This window comes from Carlito syrichta, unplaced genomic scaffold, assembly GCF_000164805.1.
Source record: "Carlito syrichta isolate Samal-C Ts95f unplaced genomic scaffold, Tarsius_syrichta-2.0.1 Scaffold305755, whole genome shotgun sequence".
Classification (NCBI taxonomy): Eukaryota; Metazoa; Chordata; class Mammalia; order Primates; family Tarsiidae; genus Carlito; species Carlito syrichta.
Window position 1 is genome coordinate 468,124 of NW_007249851.1, and position 19,738 is coordinate 487,861.

Genomic DNA, 19,738 nt, shown 5'->3' on the forward strand with positions numbered 1-19,738 from the left:
ATATTTGTGGAGTGCCTGCCACAAGCTGGACACTGAGTCTATGACTTTGCTGGTGCCCCAGAGATCTCCAAGGTGTGATGGTTTGGAGGAACACAGAACGCCCTACCTGGGCTGGGATTCTTGCTTTTCCTTGAGCTTCCTGGGTGTTATCCGGCTTCCCAGGGGTGTTACATTCCCATATGACTGCTCTTGGGCACAGTGCATGGGTGATTATGTCTTAACCATGGCCCTTTGCATTCTGCCTCAGAAGGCCGTGAAAGGGAGTGAGGCAAGACAGGGCCGTATTCTCAGCCCCATCTATCTGGTAGATGGCTGTAGGCCCGGCCCTGTCTGTCAGAGTCTCAGCAGGAAATGACTGGCACACACAAAGGCTTTCACTGGAGACACTTTAATGAATTATTTACAGACATATGGGCGTGGTTAGGGACACCATCCAAGGATGGTGAGGCACCCCAGGGCTGGCAGCAGTGGGAAGCTGTTACTTTAGGCCAGAAGATAGGAACCCCAGGATTGAAGAGAAGGGGCCCCGACAACAACTGTGATAGCACAGGGACACAACCACTGCCAAACTGTGGTTAGGCTGTAGGAAGGGAAAATCAGTGCTCTCGCTTTGACTAAATCCAGCTGGAGGCCACGGGAGCCCAGCTGATATAGTCAGTGGCCCACAAAGGGCAGAGAACAGAGCGTGTGTGGGCAAGCTGAGAATACCCACCCCAGCTGCCTGGGCATTCCTATGCTCTGTAGGTTCTTAACCTTCTCAGGTGACTTGGATGTGACCAGCCAGTCAGCCAGCCTTCCCTTCCTCCCAGCATCATGGCTATTATGAAGAAAAAGGTACCCCTGCTGCATCAGTGGAATGGGCACTGGGGCAGTTTGGACTATATCAAGAATAACAAATAATGTTTATTAACGGCAGGCCCTGAGCATTTTATGTGCATCCTCTTATTAAAATCTTTACAACAGTCCTAGCAGGTAGGTACCCTTATTATCCTCATCCTCATCCTGTTCTGATGAATATGGGGCTGAAAGGGGTTAGTAAGCTACCCAGTCATTCAGCAGACAGGAGACAGGGTTGGGATCAGACCAATTCCTGCCCCAGCATCTTACTCCTCCATAGTGGTGCCTCACCCACCTTGTGGTCAGTGCCACATGTGTGCTGGCCCACTGCTTGGGATGGTCTTCCCACTTCCTCTCCACTTGACCCAGTTGAACCCGATTTGGGGGACCCAACTCAGATCTCACTTCCTCCATGAGACCGTTTCCATGTATTCCAGCCCTCTCTGGTGGCAGGTGTCACTCCACCATCCCCTGGGGTAACATCCAGCTGTTTTGAGTGAGTACATCTCCAACGTCTCTGATGAGAATCCATCTTTCTTAGTTCCTGGGTTTCCTTTGAATGCTTTGCTCACACAAAGAGTTTAATTGAAGAGACTTTAATAAAGTAACTTTTTTTTTGAGCTGGAGTCTCAATCTGTCATCCAAGCTGGAGTGCGGAGGCACGTTCATGGCTACCACAGCCTCGGCCTGCTGGGCTCAGGTGATCCTTCCGCCTCAGTCCTCTAAGTAGCTGGAAGTACAGGTGCGCACCACCATGCCCAGCTAATGTTTTGGTTTTTATTGTAGAGACAAGGTCTCGCCAAGTTGCCCAGGCTGATCTCGAACCTGTAGGCTTAGGCAGTCCTCTCAACTCAGCCTCCCAAAGTGCTGGGATTATAGGCGTGAGCCACCACACCCAGACAAAACATTATTTGAAATCATTTGGGGTTTTTGTTTTGTTTTGTTCTGAGTTGGAGTCTCACTCTGTCGCCCAGGCTAAAGTGCAGTGACACCCTCATGGCCATCGCAGCTTTGACCTGCTGGGCTCAGGTGATCCATCGGCCTCAGCCCTCCAAGTAGCTGGAACTACAGGCATGTGCCACCCCTGGCTAATTTTTTTATTTATTGTAGAGAGGAAGTCTCACCAAGTTGCCCAGCTGGTCTTGAACCTGTGGGCTCAGGCAGTCCTCTCACTTTGGCCCCCCAAAGTGCTAGCATTACAGGCTTGAGCTACCGAGAAAGTAACTATTTATAGAGCTGTAGGCAGGGGGAAGGGAATCGAAAGGGATGGTACAGCATCCAGGGACCTACAGTGGGGGAAGCCATTGCCACTCTGAGGCCTGAAGGAACTCCTTCAGAGGAAGCTGTCCCTGGGGCCCAATGAGGACCGTAGCCATGGGACAGGAGTCCCATGTAGAAGCTGATGAATTTGACAACTGACTTTCTATTTGATTAGTAAAAGTTCACTGAAAACCAACAGGCAGGATTTTTGTTTTTTAAAAGGGTAGAGAAGAAGCAGAAGCTAGAGCTGAGCCCAGTAGTTTAGTCTAGTTGAGGTTTTGGGAAAGAGAAGGTAGGCACATACCCCAAATAAAACAAAAACGTTTCTGCAGAGCCGGGTTTCTTCAAGCAGGTGAGCAAATCATACACCAAACAGTCATTCACAATAGAAGTGACCATTTGAGGAGGCAGAATATATATGTATATATATATATTTGAATTGAGGTCTTACTCTGTCACCCAGGCTGGAGTACAGTGACATGATCATGACTCATCATAGCCTTGACTTCCTGGGCTCAGGTAGCCTTGACCTCCTGGGCTCAGGAGACCCTTCTGCCTTCGCCTCCCAAGCAGCTGGAACTACAGGTGTGTGGTACCATGCCTAGCTAATTTTTAATATTTTTTTATAGAGATGAGGTCTTGCTATATTGCCCAGGCTGGTCTCGAACCCCTGGGCTCAAGTAGCCCTCCCACCTTGACCTCCCAAAGTGCTAGGATTATAGGCATGAGCCTGGTAGGCTTCCTTCTTCAGGATGGCAGTTGAAAGCTAGTCCAGCAGCATCCATAGGATTTTCCAGAAGGCCTCATCCAGGCCACAGATGCATCTGGTCGAGCACAGCCAGTCCATATTTGAGCGGTTTCAAAGTCTCAAAATTCTTTAAAAATGTACCTCAAGGGTCCTAGAAGTTTGAATAATTTGCAAATGTCCTTCACCTTTGAGCTGACCCCAAGAGGAGGGGTTGAGCATCATGTCTCCCCATCTCAAGAGTCACCCCAGGCTACTTACAAAGACTCAGTGCCTCTCTGGGAGGACCTCAGCCTGCCTCCGGGTGATATTGCTTCACCTCATTTCTGTTTTCTCTATTCCTATTTTTCCACCCACTCCTGTTGGCCTAGATCCTCCTAGACACTGGAAGGGCGGATCAAGTTGTGGGGAAGCATTTTGAAGGAGGCGTAGCAGATGAAAGGTGGCGTGCTCTTCGCTTCGGCCTCTCCTTGCTGGCCCTCGTGAGTTGTGAATTTTGCTGCTAGTAAGTTTCTTTGGTGTTTTCTCTCTGCTAGGCCTTGGACATGCAAGGAGACACTCCGGATGCCCTAAATGCCTTTACTTCCCAGAACACATCACACACCCTCTGACCTCCAGGCCTTGGAGCTCCTAGTTCTGTCTACTGCCTGGAACACCTCCTCACCCCTCTTCTTTGCCTCTTAAGACAGTAGGGAAGCCGGGCTTGGTGGCTCAGCCTGTAACCCCACACTTTGGGAGGCTGAGGTGAGTGGATTGCCTGAGCCCGCGGGTTTGAGACCCACCTGGGCAACTTGGCGAGACCTCATCTCTACAATAAATCAAAAATTAGCCAAGCATGGTAGCGCGCGCCTGTAGTTCCAGCTACTTGGAAGGCTGAGGCAGAAGGATCGCTGGAGCCCAGCAGGTCAAAGCTGTGGTGGCCAGGAGCGGCCACTGCACTCCAATCTGGGTGACAGAGTGAAACTCCAACTCAAAAAAGAAGAAAAAGAGAAAAAAAAAGACAGTAGGGAGCCAGGCGTGGTGGCTCACACCTATAATCTCAGCACTTTGGGAGGCAGAGGTGAGAGGATTGCCTGAGCCCAGGAGTTCTAGACCAGCCTGGGCAACATGGCAAGACTTCATCTCTACAATAAATCAAAAAATCTCGGTGTGGTAGCATACACCTGTGGTTCCAGCTACTTGGAAGGCTGAGGTGGAAGGATCACCTGAGCTCAACAGGTCAAGACTGTGGTGGCCGTGAGTGTGCCATGGTACTCCGGCCTGGGCAGCAGAGTGAGACTCCAATTCAAAAAAAAAAAAAGACATTGAGGAGCCTTGGGGACTATGGAGAATCCCACAGTTTGCACCCCACCTAAAGAGTTTCTGGGCTCCTGATCTACAGATTGTGGGTCTGAACATTACCTGGATTGTGTGTGTCTGTTCACCCTTGTAGAGACTCAGGAAGACAGTGAGGAGCACAGCCTTCGAAAACATAGGGACAGGTATCAGAGGAGATGCTTGGGAGAGGGCCTCCGGGTCCATGTGGCTGAAACTCGGGGAGCAGAGAGAGCTGTGGGGAGGGGGGTTGTGGCCTGAGGAGGCCAGACACAGTCCTGGAAGGGCTTGACTCTTTGGCATTTGTTCTTGGGGACCAGCAGGGCCTGGGGATAGGTCGGGTCAGTGGCAGTAGTAGGACACTCACAGGCAGGACAAAGTCAGGAGGGCCTGGATAGGGAAATTCCCTCTTTTTACAAAAAGGAGATGATTCTGTACGCCAGTTTGTGACCTGCTCTGATGCCTTTGCTTCAAATTTTAAACTCTCATTACTCCTTTATTACATAAATAAAACATAATAAAGATAACAAAGAGGAAAGGGAAGTGAAAGTAATGTCACCCATAATCCCACCACCCAGATACCATTTACATTTAGAACTTGGCTATATAAACTTCCTGGACAATTTTCTGTATTTACAGAGTGGAAGCAAACCAAAGATGTATTTTGTAACCTGGTGTGTGTGTGTGTGTGTGTGTGTGTGTGTGTGTGTGTGTGTGTGTGTGTGTGAGAGAGAGAGAGAGATTTTTGTTCATTAAAAAAAGTACATGTAGCTGGGCGTGGTGGCTTACGCCTGTAATCCCAGCACTTTGGGAGGCAGAGGTTAGAGGATTGCCTGAGCACAGGGGTTCAAGACCAGTCTAGGAAACTTGGCGAGACCTCATCTCTACGATAAATCAAAAAAATGAGTGGAGCATGGTGGCGCATGCCTGTGGTTCCAGTTACTTGGAAGGCTGAGACGGAAGGATCACCTGAGCCCAGTAGGTCGAGGCTGCGGTGGCATGCCACTGCACTCCAGCCTGGGCAACAGAGTGAGACTCCAACTCAAACAAAAACCAAGCAAAAACAAACAAACAAATAAGCACATGCTTGCCCCAAATTCAAAATGAAGGACATAAAGCCCCTCTCCCTGCTCTGGCCTCCACACCCGCCCCCAACCCCCACCCACTAATTCTGCTTCTCAGAGGCAGCCCCTTTTAACAGTTGTCAGTGTATCCTTGACTGGGGAGACATTTAGAAGTGACAGTGTGTGTGGAACAGCAAATTCTAAACACTGGTGGTGGTAGTTTATTTAGATATTGTCGTGGGTAGGTCACCAGGAAGGTGAAGGAGGGCTTGGAGAGACTGGGAAGTAGTGTGTGGTTACATAAGGGACTTTCAGAAATAAGTATCTGTGGGGTTAGGGAAAGAAGGAGATGAAGTGTTTTTGAGGCCTGGGTTTTGGCTGGATTTGTCACAAGGAGCAGGGTGAGAAAAGGTGAGCGGAACTGCGGAGAGGGGCCAGCTACTATCAGGTGTTGCCTTTTTGGTGGGGATTGGGGTAGCAGGCATACAAATAAGCAAGTGACATGTCAGGAAATGGTGATGATAAAAAATAAAAGGTGGATGTTTATAAAATATCTTTGCTGGACAAAACAAAAAGTCACCAGCCCTATGTTAGTCCCCTCTCTTCTTGCTAAGAAAAAAAAATTTTAACAAATTTGTGAATATAAAAAAAAAAACCTGAGCCAAACTGTAGAACCACACTGGGGGTTGGGTTCTAGTTTTGTCTCTGGCTGTGCAATCTGGGACTGTGCCTTAATTTTTTTCTTTTTTAGATCTCAGCTTTCTTAATCTGCAGGCACATTAAAAATCACTGGGAAACTTAGAAAATATCTGGTGCCAGAGCCCCACGCCAGACCAAACATATCAGAATCCTGAAGAGTGGAGCCTGGGAATACTGTTTTTCAAAAATGAAGCGAACATTGAGACCCCTGAATTCTGATCATCCTAATTGCTTATTTTAGCCCTAAAATGCTATGGTTCTCATTATATAATTTTGTGTTCCTTCCAAATGCTGCTCACAGATGTTGTAAACTTCTTACATACCAAGAAGTCTTATTTCTTTATGAAAAACTCCCCATAATTCTCATTAGGCCCATGAGATGATGCCGACGTCCTGCATTCAATAAATCAGACTCATAAATGTAGTAACCCATCAAATAATTAATGTTTTGACCCAGGAGTTGAAAGCATGGACTTTCATCTTTAATTCCTCATTCCCTCATTTTGAAAAAGCTACTGCCTGGAGGCCTGAGGCCATCTCTGTTTGTAAAGAAGACACTGAAACATTGAGAGAGCAGACATTACTGGAAGTGTCTTTGCTAGAAGAACCGTGTATACCGTAAGTCCCAAATTAGGAGGGCCGGTGTGGGGAGGCTTTATCGGATCTAAATTCTGCACAGAGTGGGAGGTGTTTAGAGTCTTGGTGCTGTTTTATCTTTACCATTGAAGTTCTTGGTTTTGTCTCTTCCTAAATGAGTCATTTTATAAAAAGGAACCTAACTTGGGGGGGCGGGGAAACCACTGCAGGAGGTGCCGAGTGGAGGCGGGCAGGAGAGCCAGCAGTCAGGAGACTGCGTGTGTAACTGGGCCGTCCACTCGGAAGGGTGGAACCAGGAATCTCTTTTTGCTGAGGGTGAATCAGAGACAAGTGGGGCATAACCAGGTGAGGGGAGGACAGTAGGAACGGTATTGATGTTGTTTATTTATTTACCAAATATTTACTGGAGCACGGCCACCAAACAGTGACTCAAAGCAGGGCTCAATCCACAGGCGCTTGGGAGATTGTGAATGAAGGCAAAGGAGCCTCCTGGTTTTCCCTTTTGTTGGTCCCTATTTTGCCTGTGCTTACGAATCAATGAACTGAAGCTATTGAGCTCCGTATGGATGTGGACAGTGCAAATAAAAATGTTAGTGCCAGGCAGGATTTTATTTATTTTATTTTATTTTTGAGTTGGGGTCTCACTCTGTTGCCCAGGCTGGAGTGCAGTGACACAATCATAGCTCACCACAACCTCGACCTCCTGGGCTCAGGTGATCCTTCTGCCTCAGCCTTCCAAGTAGCTGGGACAACAGGCACATGCCACCACACCTGGCTAATTTATGTTATTTTTTTTATTTTGGTAGAGACGAGGCCAGGCTGATCTCGAACTCCTGGGCTCAAGTGAGCCTCCTGCCTCAGCCTCCCAAAGTGCTGGGATTACAGGCGTGAGCCACTGCACCTGGAAAGGCAGGCTTTTAGAGAAGAAAAAATGACATCCTGAGGACCCCACTGTGGAGGGCTGTGGGGCCTGATGAAACATGCACTGGGGGGACAGCCAGATGGAGATCAGATCGAGGCCAGGAGCTCTGTGGGAGCTCTGTGTCACTTCCCCTTTCTGTGCTCAGATCTTCCAGCTGAAAAATGATCCCACACACCTAAGTCATCCAGACCCCCCAAGGACTTTTGGAGTGCTTGCTGTCCTTGTCACCTGAGGGAGTAGGCATGAGAAGGAGGCGTGGGAAGGACTGGACACATCCTGGCTTTGGAAACCAGAGCAGCTCCACACATTTTGACCCAGATCCCTCCGGTGCCCAGGGTGAGGAGAAACCCGGGGCAGGGGTGCATCCTGACCCCTGGGAAATGCTTGTTACATTTGGGACATCGGCTAGGCGCACTCCTTCTGTTCCTCCCTCCAGAAGGGGCTGGATTTGATCTTTTCTGAGTAGTGTGCAGCCTCCTGCAGTTGTGCGTGCATGTTTTCTAAGTCTGTCACAAACTTCCTGTTTAGGTATGATCAGAGGCTCGAAGGCTTGTGTGTTTTGAAACCCGAGCGTTCACCGGGTCCAGCGCTTTTCCCGTTTGTTCTCTTGCTGACTCTTGCCATCTTTCTTTGCAAACCTTCTCGCTGAGAAAGGCTCTGTAGCTCCTGTAGTTGTTTCTGTTAGTGAGGGCGGAGAGCGCTGTGAGGTCTGAAGGCTGGAAGGGAGGAGGGAGCAGCACTGAGTGGGCCCCTTATGTAATGCCAGGCACTTTGCTCAATGCTCTCATATACTTCTGGTTTGATTCAAGCGTCACATGAGCTCATGCAGGACCAGACTCAGAGAGGTTAAGGCTGAACTTGGTGGTAAGGTCAAGATTTCATCCCAGAGCTCCTGTCACTTCAGCTAAGTCCTGAGGATCATACTGTCCCTCTGGGCCTGCTGGTCCAGGTAGAACTTGATTTCTTACCGGGCATCTTGGCAGACAGTATCCCCTTGAGCCCATAGTTCTCTCTCGGCCTCTTGTTATCCAGGTCTGCCCTTCTGTCTGTTTGGGGCGATTTGATGGCCCTTGAGTTGATGTCACCTCTCCCAGCCATCCTCCCCCTGTGGCTCTGGGAATACCAGAACTGTTGGGTGATGATCTGTAGGTGATGATCAAAGGGGATTTGTCCAACCCCTGACTTCCCAGAAATAGAATGTTCTTTTTCCTACGTCTGTGCCCAGCCTGACTATTCTGCGGGTCACTGTGAACTGGATTGCTCACGTTTCAAACTCTTCTCTTGAAGAAGAAGAGAGTGTATCTGTCTGTGTCTGTCAAAGTGTATGCAAGGGTGGCAAATCTTGTGTGTGGGAAACATGATCCAAGAAGGACATGTGCGTCATACAGGAAGGATCCTGGGGATGGTGGTGGAGTTCAGAATTCTCATATCAGGGGTCTCTGAAGCCAATGGAATGGCATGGGGATAGGCAAAAACAAACGCCTGACAAGATCAGTCTGCATTTGTGGACTGTGAGTGGGCAGTGCTGGGAAGTAAGTTAGAAGACATTTATCATGTTGAATTTTACAAATGAAACGTTGAGGACTTAGACTAGGGTGTTAATAGCATGTTCAGGAAAGAAGACAAGAGAAGTGGGAGGTTTCAGATCTCAGCTCTGCCACTTGCTACCTGAGACCTGGAGCAAGTTACTTAATCTCTTTGAACCTCCGTTTTGTCCTCCATAAATAAAGGCTAGGCAGGTTATGACTCATGCCTGTAATCCCAACACTTTGGAAGGCCGAGACAGGATTGCTTTGAGTCGAGGAGTTCAAGACCAGCCTGGGAAACATAGCAAGACCTCATCTCTTAACAAATAAAAAACAGAGGCTGAAAACACTTCACAGAACTGCTGTGTGAGAATTCTAACTTGTAGCACACCCAGCACTTAGTCGATGTCCAACAAATAGGGTAAAGGGCATGAGTTTGTGATTGACTGGGAAGAGTTGGGAGAGTGGAGTAAGATATTTTGAATCTGGGAGCCCAGGAGAATGAGGAAGCCTTCACGAAAATGGGATGGAGTTGTATGGAGGTCTTTGACTTCAGTTTTAAGAACACCCTTCTCCTAAGCCCTGGCTACTAAGGGCTGTCACAAAACACCTCACAGCCACGCAGATTGTGTCTCTCGAAACCATGGCCTCTAGTTTCAGCAGGACCCTTAGTGATGTTGGTCAGCAGCCAGCCGTCTCTCCCATCAGGGACTAGACTGGGACAAGTAAGGCACCCAGGGCACACATTCAAGGAGGTGCTCAGTTTTAGGGCCACGCCTGCACTTGCATGATACCCCACAGTGGGACATGCCCCACCAGCCCCACCTCCATTGCACACCCTTTCCTGTCCGCCTTTCCTTACCCAGGAGACAATCTGGCTTCGTTTTTTTTTTTTTTTTCTGCGACAGTGGTGTGATCATAACCTACTTTAGCCTCAAACTCCCAGGTTCAAGCAATCTTCTAAACTCAGCCTTCTTAGTAGCTAATGTTACAGGTGCATGCCACCACACTCAGCTAATTAAAAAAAAAAAAAAAAATAGACCAGGCTCAGCGGCTCAGCCTGTAATCCCAGCACTTTGGGAGGCCGAGGCAAGTGGATTGCCTGAGCCTGTGGGTTCGAGACCCGCCTGGGCAACTTGGTGAGACCTCGTCTCTACAATAAATCAAAAATTAGCCGGGTGTGGTAGCACACACCTGTAGTCCCCACTACGTGGAAGGTTGAGGGGGAAGGTTCGCCAGAGCCCAGCCGGTTGATGCTGGGGTGACTATGAGCGTGCCACTGCACTGCAGTCTGGGCAACAGAGTGACACTCCAACTCAAAAAAAAATGAAAAAAAATATATATATACACAACCATATATGGGGTCTCACTGTTGCCCAGGCTGGTCTTGAACAACTTGGCTCTTTTATTCACTAAGAATTGCTCAACGGTACCTGCCTCCCTTCCTGTGCATTGACCTGTATCTGGACTCATTTCTACTTGGTTTCTTTCAAAAAAAGAAATGTCTTTCCTCCTGGCCAGAGAGAAGCCTCTATTAGTCCAGGGGTCCCCCTGCTTCCTGCAGTCCCTGGGACCCCACCCTTCAATGTTTCCTCAAACCCTTATCCTTCTCTACCTCACATCTTCTTTTCTCCTCCTCTCATGATGGACATCTGGAAAGAATCTACCCTCGCTGACATAGCCCGGTGAGGAATTTGTCCGGCTCAGGGCAGAGGCTTGGTGAGCTTTGCTGCAGAGGGCTCCCACCTTCCTCAGGAACTGCCCTCTCTCAGGTCACCTGCGGCTTCCATGTTGCCATACCCAACGGACACTTCGGTCCTTATCTCTCTGGGCTCTTTGCTACTTGTGACACTGTGGACAACTTCCTCCTTCTTGCAATGCTCTTTTCTCTGGGCTTCTTTGATTCTACAATAAACCTTTCCACCACTATTTCTTGCGCACCTACTATGTGCCAGGCTCTGGGGCATGCCATAATACCATGTCCCTGCTCTCAAGGAGTTCACAGTCTAGTGGGAGAGAAGAGGGTTAAAAAAAATTGCGTCACGTGGTGATAAAGGCTACAAAGAAAAGTACTACAGGGAAGGGAGACAGAAAGGGTGCTGGGGTGGGAGGAGGAGGGGTTTGCCTCACTGAAAAGGACATTAGAGCAGATACCTGAAGGGGATGAGTGTTCCAGGCAGAGGGGAGGAACAAGTGCAGAGGACCTGAGGCAGGAGCCAGCTTGGGGTATTAGAGGCAGACATTGTAGCAGAAGGAAATTAAGAAAGGCCAGAGCAGTAGGAAAAGAGGTCAGGTGTCTTAGTTCATCAGGGCAGAGGCTCAGCCAAGTTGTGTGAACCTTGTAGGCCTTTCAAGGACTTAGGCTTTCAATCAGAGAGAGATGAAATATGATCGGAGGATTTCGAGCTGAAAAGTGATTTTTAAGTGGTCACTTAGGCTACTCGGGGGAGCATGGTGTATTAGTTTGCTTGGGCAAACTAGGTGGCTTGAACAACAGAGATTTATTGTCTTATAAGTCTGAAAGCCAAAAGTCCAAGTTCAAGGTGTTAGCAGGGCAATATTACCTCTGAAGACTCAAGGGAAGGAACTATTCCAGGTCTCAATCCTAGCTCCTGGAAGTTCCCTGGCTTGTGATAGAACACCTCTGATCATCACATGGTGTTCTCCCTTTGTATGCCTGTGTCCAAATGTCCCCTTTATATAAGGACTACAGTCGTATTGGATTAGGGACCCACCTTCCTTTAGTATGCCCCGGTATCTGCAATGACCCTGTTTCCAAATATGTCTCATTCTGAGATATGAGAGATTAGGACTTCAACACAGGCATCTTGGGGAGACACAATTCAGCACCTAAGCCAGGATTATAGAAAGGTAAGTGTAGGAGTGGAGAGACTAGCTAGGGGGTTATTGCACTAACCTCGTGAGGGAATGCTGTGAGCTTGGACCAAAGTGGTAGCAGTGGAGGTGATGGAGCTGTGGAGTCTGGGGATAATTTTCAGTTTAAAGCTGACATCATTTTCTGATGGACTAGACGTGGGATGTGAGGGAAAGAGCCTGAATTGCTCGGGGAGTGGAGTTGGATGTCTTTCTCTTCTAAATCCTCTGCTCCCTCGGGACCTTTCTCAGCAGCCTCTGCTGGGTCCTCCTCCACGAGCCATTGGGTTCTTCAGGGCTCCATCCTTGGTCAGTTCTCCAGTCTCTCCTCAGTTGCTACTGCCCATTTCCATGTGGGGGCCAAGCATCCTGAATGTGCTCTTTGGGTCACTCCTGCAGGCCCTGGCTGTGGAGGATGCTGAAGGAAGAAGACACCGAAGCAGGACGACCTTGAAAGATTAAGCCTCTTAATCCCGAAACAGGTAGCTTCTTGGAAATTCTCGATATTGGAACATTTCATGACAAAAGGGTCATAAGACCGTTTCTTTGACCCCTGTGGTGTGGAGAACGCCTTAAGAAGGGGAGGAGTGGGTCTGGACACCCATAGATTTCTAGGAAACTTATACTGGAAAATGGTCGGTGATGGTGGATCCACATTTTAGTTTTCAACCTCACCTGGAGGGGGTGGGGCCATCCTGTCCTGTCTTGCTTGAGTTGTTGCGGATAGTTAAGGATTCGATGGCTGTTTGTGGATGGCAACCCCAGAAGTGTTTAGAAGGAATTAAAAATGGTGGGATGCATCTCTGGAGAACTATTGCATAGAAGGCCACTGTGAGAAACTCCGAGAACCTGCCAGAGGCCAATTCCTGGACTAAAGAGCCTTAGCTGGCCCTGCGGCATTTCTAGTGTTTTTGTCGGCTCTGGCCCTATGATCTCGTCCTTACTCAGTTTGTCCTTCTAGAAAATGGGTACACAGCTGTGCTTCTTCTGCCAGCCCTCAAGATTTGTGTGTAAATATAATTAGAAATTTTTGTTTTAGGTGTACATCCTGTTCTAGCAGGAGATGGTTCTTTTCCACACATTCTTGGTGACGGTGGGGAAGGCTGGTGGTGGTGTCGATTCGATTATTTCAGTGTGTGTGGTTTTGCTTTCTGGGAATGTGCCACACTTTCCATTCCTCTTATGTGGGACTAAGAATTGATTGCTTTGGTTTCCTTTTTATTGGGCCTGATTTTGATCTGTTTAAGCCATTATGTCCTGGAGGGCCAGTCAGAAACAGATGGCTCACTCAAATGGGGCAATCAAAGAGAGTCTACTGAAGAAACTAGTTATAAGGGTGCAGACCGAGGTCAGAGAAATGAGCAAAGGACCAGGTGCAGTGGCTCACACCTATAATCCTAGCACTTTGGGAGGCCATGGTGGGAGGATCACTTGAGTCCAGGAGTTTGAGACCAGCCTGGGCAACATAGCAAGACCCCATGTCTATTTTTTTTTAACACTTTTTTTAATAAAGAAAAAAAAGAAATGATCAAAGAATGCTGAAGCATCTCCGGGGCCAGCGATGGCAGGAGCTATGACTAGGCCTAAAAGGAAGATGGAGGGACGGGTTATCAGGATGGGAAACAGAAGCAGAGGAGGTTGTTTCTGGTAGAGGCATGCAGTCAACCTACAGCAGCATGGCTGGGATAGAGCCAAGAGAATCAATATCCTCATGGACCTTCCCTCTCAGATCCATCTCCCGATGCCGGTGCTTCCATCAGGCCGACTCAGCCAGAGCCGGAAGGCAAGGGAGGCAATGGATGCTGTCCACAGAGAGCAGAGCCTCTAAGGGGCAGAGCTGAGGGGAGGAGGATGGAGGGCAGATCTACAGAGCACCGGTCTGACAGAGCTGAGGCAGGTCACTTGGATTCTAAGGGATGGTTCTACTTTGGAATCAAAAGAGGGCTTTGTATTTGTTTGAGTGAGTAAAACTTTGCATTATGAGGTCAGCTGCATAGAACCGTTGGCTTTGCAGGCTGGTAGAAGCAGCAGAAATCCTCATCCTTTTTATTTTTGTTGTTGCCGTTGTTTTGGAGCTTTTGTTTGATGGGGTCTCATTCTGTCACCCAGGCTCACCGCAGCCTTGGCTTCCTGGGCTTAGGTGATCATTCTACCTCATCCTACTGAGTAGCTGGGACTATAGGCCCATGCCACCACCATGCCTGACTAATATTTTTTATTTTTGTAGAGACGGTCTTGCTATGTTGCCCAGGCTAGTCTCAAACTCCTGGACTCAAGTGATCCTCCTGCCATGACCTCCCAAAGTGTTGGGATTACAGGTGTAAGCCACCCTGCCAGCCCCTCAATCTTTTGTTTTAAAGCAGGATTTATTGAGAGCACAGAAAAGCTCCCACAGTGGGAGGGGACCCCAAGGGGTTGCCCCATTCTTTTTACAGTTGAAAAGACCCAGGGAAGGCAAGTGACTTGCCCAAGGTTATGCATTCATTCATTAAAGTGTTTCTTGAAAGTCTGTTGTTACATCCTCAGAAATTAACAACACAAAACATTTGAAACAGTTAAGAACCAGTCAGTGTAAAGCCAAATGTAACCAAGTGCCAGGAAAAGCCAGTGGATCCGCATTTCTCTTAGTCCACTCGGGCTCGGGCTGTGATAACAGAATGTGATAACAGAATGCCGTAGACAAGGGGTTTATAAACAACTAAAATGTATTTCTCACAATTCTGGAAGCTGGACATGGAGATGAGGATGCCGGCATGATCAGATTCTGGTGAGGGCTTCCTCCAGCTCGCAGACTGACAACTTCTTGTTGTGTTCTCACATGGCAGAGGGAACCAGGAGCGTTTCTCAGGCCTCTTGTATAAAAGGTCACTACTCTTGAGGACTTTGCCCTCAAGACCTCATTGCCTCCCAAAAGCCCCACCCCTAATACTATTACCTTGGAGGTTAGGATTTCAACATAAGAATCTTGGGAGGATACAAACCTTCAGACCACAGAGAGCTCTAGTTTTACATGGATCCGTTTGGATGCTTTCAGGTTGTAAATACCAGAAAACCAAACCCGAAGGGGCTCTCACAACACAGGGGATTAATCCGCTCATGTATCTGCAAATAGGGAGGGATAAGGTGGACTGCAGGATAAGTGTAAACCAGCAGCTCCACAGTATCCTAAACCACCTGGTTCCCCCCCATCTCTGTTCATTCTTTCCCATGTCCATTCATCCTCAGGCTGGCTTCCGCCCTGGGGGGCAGGGGAAGTGTGGGGCTGACACAGGTGTGTAGAGCTCTAGGGGGAGGAGGAAAATGGATATTGGGAACAACCGCTGACCCACTATGCCACTGACATCTCATCTTCAAATTGAGTAAAACTTTACTCATTTGGACTAACGATTGGGATGATAGTGACAGGAAGCCCACTCTTCACTAGTAAAATCTGAATTTTAAAGTGTTTTCATATAGCGGAAGTTTTAGGCAGAATCTGCCCAAACGGATCCTTCTGGAACCAATTAGCATCTGTTTCTCTGTCTTAAAATGTCGGACCTTCTAGTAGGTTAAATATGCCTTCTGCAATCCTGTTTAATTTCTAATTTGCTTATTCAACCTTTTTATAGCCAGAGTAAACGCTGAACTCAAACTCTGGGTTGGTGGAGATTAAATTATAGTAATAAGATTCCTCATTTATAACCTCATCTATAAAATTGAAGTAAGAATAGCAACTACTTGATGGGTTTGCTATAAGGATTAACTGAGGTGATCCAAGTCAAGTGCTTAGCCCAGTGGCTGGCCCAATAAATGCTACCTTTATTAGTATCATATATCCTCAAATATTGTCACCTTTATGTGTTCATATACATGTTTAATCTAGGAAATTAACTCCCTTCACAACAAATATATTATCTGCCACTGATTAGTTCTGTTAGAGATGAGGTAAATAAAGGTATTAAAATATTTAGTGTTTGTGGATTTTTTTTTTACTGAAGTGTTTTTTTTTATTAGAATTAATTTAGGGAGAAGCCTAAATATAGAACAGTTTGAGTAGCATGCAATTAAGTTAAAAATAGGTATAATCTCTAGGAAAAAAATGTATAGCAACATGTTAAATGTTCTTAGTTGAAAAATCTAAGTTGATGACATATCATGGCCTCTCCCATCTAATTTTCTTCCTTTATTCTCAGTTTGGAGATTGGAAGGATGAGTGACCTCCTTGATTTTGGTTTCCCAAACTATCCACATAGTCAGGCTTTCCTGGATCGGTGGGTTTTAGGGTCATCTGGGTTGAGTGAGATGTTGCGATAGTATGACACGAGTATCAGGCATTTATTTCCATAGAATTTCAGCTGTCAGAATGTGGTGGATCATTTTCTAAAGTGCTCATGCCATAGGGCTGAACTTTCAGAATCTCAAGTGTTTTGATATGGGGTTCCCAGATTAATGGTAGGGAGAGCAGGGCCCCCCAAAGCTATATCACCTGTGTTCAAACCAGGAGGAAGCAGCTTTGAGCACGGTGGGATAGACCGTGTAGGATGCAGCAAGAGGAAACGGTTCCAGAGGGACCAGGAACTTTAAAGACCATATATTTTTCAACCCCTCCCCTGTATTAATTAAAATTAGACTCCAATTTTCTGTCGGTTGTTTGTTGCCAAATCACCATTTTGATATGTAGATGAGAACGGATTGACTCTAAATTCCTTGGCTCAGAGAATGCTATCCTCAGTGGTTCTCAAATGGAAATTGCCTGGACCAAGAAAGTAACCCCTTCAAAAGTGCTTTGGTGGGATTGACCTAGGGCTCCCAGTTATTTTGTTTTGTTGCCGAGATGGGACATTTTTAAAACTCTAGGGCAACCCCTTGGATCCCCTCCCACTGTGGGACCTTTTCTGTCCTGTCAATAAATCCTGCTTTCTCAAAAAAACAAAACAAACAAAAATAACTCTAAAATTCACCAGCAAAATTTTATAAAAAGACCATCTCAATGCCAAAGTAGTAGAAAGGAGATAATCTAAGAACAAAACATAGATCTTTGAATTGGAAACACTCCACTTAGGGAGTAACTGACTACATGGTGCTTCTTTTGCTGATATCACCTGTGAAAACAACATCAGGGATGGATACTGCCCTATACCTGTCCATAACAGGTGTTGGGGACCCACCTGCAAGATATAGGTTTATCTACTTAATATGCAACTGTAGGGGAAAATCTCTTACTTTTTTTTTTTTCTTTTTGAGTTGGAGTCTCACTCGGTCACCCAGACTGGAGTGCAGTGGCCGCTCCTGGCCACCGCAGCCTTGCCTGCTGGGGTCTGGCGATCCTTCCGCCTCAGTCTTCTGAGTAGCCGGAATTACAGGCATGTGCTACCACGCCCAGCTGATTTTTTTATTTATTGTAGAGATGAGGTCTCGCTGCCCAGGTGGGTCTGGAACCCGCGGGCTCAGGCAATCCACTCACCTCAGCCTCCCAAAGGCGCGGGATTACAGGCTGAGCCACCGAGCCCGGCAGTCTCTTACTTTTTGAAGCCTCGCTTGGAGTCCAGGAATTCTCTAGAGTCATGTCTTGATTGGATTTGTAGGTTGAAGTGGGGGAAAATTTATTTACATACAAGTCTTGAAAAATCCAATTCACTTTGTAAAGGAGTCGTTTACCCTCCGGTCACAAACTTAGAATTGTTAGTTTATTTTTCCAAGAGTTGGAAGAAAACCTTGCAGTTCAAATTAAAAGGTGCATCGACTGTTCTTCTTTTTCCACAATTTAACCTGAAAAATGATGAATCCCTTCAATTCTGGCTTTCAGTTGTATGGTATGCTGTTGTGGGTGGAAGAGCATGTGTGTGCATGTGTGCACAGTTCTCTCTCTGTTTCTCTCTGTCACACACACACACACACACACACACACACACACACACACACACACACACATGCTCGCAGAAAACTTGGTTTGGTCCAAGGAGCCCCAGAAAGGAAGGGGTGCTCGCAAGAAAAGCAGTGTACACATCAGTCAGTTGCTGGTAAGTGTTAGTATTTGTAGCGGAAATTGCATCTTGGAGCTGACAAAATAGCATGACTTTTTAAGATGCCTTTTGGGGTCACTAAAAATCCCCAAACAGGTCGGCCATGGTAATTCACACTTGTAACCTCAGCACTTTGGGAGGCCGAGGCAGGCAGATTGCTTGAACCCAGGATTTCGAGACCAGCCTGAACAACACAGTGAGACCTTGTAGCTACAAAAAATCAAAACATTAGCTGGATGTGATGGTGCTTACCTATAGCCCCAGCTGCTCAGGAGACTGAGGCAAGAGGATTGTCTGAGCCCAAGAAGTCAGTGAGCTGTGATCACGCCACTGCCCTCTAGCCTGGGAGACAGAGTGAGACTCAGACGCAAAACAAAAAACAAACAAAAATTCCCCAAACATACACCCAACCACCCCTGACATCTAGACTAACAAATCGTTACTCATTCTGCTTCAATGACACATCTGCTTGGCTTTGCCACAAACACGTTTTGCCTTCCAGCCAGAAATTAAGCTTCCTTGTTAGGCTGTGGCTGGTGTGAAGGCAATTCCTCTGTCCTTGACAGGGAGAGAAAGCCTGCTTTCCTGCCCACGTGAAATCCTGAATGAAGTCATGGAATCCTGGAGCCAAAGTGAGTTTCAGAGTCCCTGCATAGTAGGACTTATAGGACTATCCTAACACTCATCACCCTGACTGGCAAAAGGTGTCCTAATCCTAACGTTTCGTTGTTCTCTAACACTTCATGGATCCTCTGTGAACGAGGACATGAACTCAGACATGTCTTTCTCCAGAAAAAGAAGACCACTCTATGGCATGCTCACATCTACAGTTATTGCCCTCTTAACTGTATGCTTGCTCAAAGCGTCATCGTTTGAGTCCTGCTTATATCAGACTCTTAATTTGTTCAGACTTCCTTACTACTTGTTTCTCTCAAGGCGTATCTCACTCTACAGAGCTGTGATCTGCAGAGCTATAGCTCCGTGTACTTTTGTTTGTTTTTGCAGTGATGGGATCATAGCTAACTGTAACCCCAAACTACTAAGCTCAAGGGATCTTCCTTCCTAGCTAGGACTACAGGCATGCACCTTCACACCTGAATAATTTTCCTTTATTTTTTTTAGAGACAAGGTCTCGTTATGTTGCCTAAGCTGATCTTGAACTCCTGGCTCAGATGATCCTCCTGCCTCAAACTCCTGAAGTGTTGGTTAGAGGTGTGAACCATGGCACCCAGCCTCAATGTGGATTTTTCTTCTTACTCTGTTATTCCAGCTGGAGTGCAATAGCATGATCATGACTCACTGCAGCCTCAACCTTTTGGGCTCAGGCAATCCTTCTGCCTCAGTCCCCTAAGTAGTTGGGACTACAAATGCATGCTACCACACCTGACTCATTTTTAAATTATTTTTGTAGAGACAAGGTCTCACTATGATGCTTAGGCTGTTCTTGAACTTTTGAGCTCAAGCAATCCTCCTACTTTAGTCTCCTAAAGTGCTGGGATTACAGGCATGAACCATTACACCTGGCCTATCAGGGTAGCTTAAACAATAGACATTTATTTCTTACAGTTCTGGAGTATGGGAAGTCCAAGATCAAGGTGCCCAGCAAGGTAAGTTTTATCCTGAGGTCTCTTCTCTTGGCTTGTGGGTGACCACCATCTTGCTATGTGATCACCTGATCTCTTCCTTGTGCATACTCTGAGAGAGGAAGCCCTGGTGTCTCTTCCTCTTCTTATAAGTGCACTAATCCCATCACGGAAGCTGTACTCTCATGATTCTATCTAAATCAAATTATTTCTGAAAGGCCCCACCTCCTAATATCATCCCACTAGAGGTTAGGGCTTTACTATATTTAGGTGGGGAGAGCACAAACACTCCATCGAAAACTCTAAATCTTTGTG

At 47.1% G+C, this 19,738-nt stretch overlaps 1 protein-coding gene across 1 annotated transcript in view; it reads left to right on the plus strand.

Annotated features, from left to right (window-relative positions):
- The window catches only part of TRERF1 (transcriptional regulating factor 1), a 223,193-nt gene that overhangs the window by 77,414 nt on the left and 126,041 nt on the right, over positions 1–19,738 (plus strand). The window contains exon 3 of the mRNA XM_008062571.2: positions 12,238–12,320. The gene's annotated coding sequence lies outside the window, so the exon portion shown is untranslated. The remainder of the gene's footprint in view (positions 1–12,237; positions 12,321–19,738) is intronic.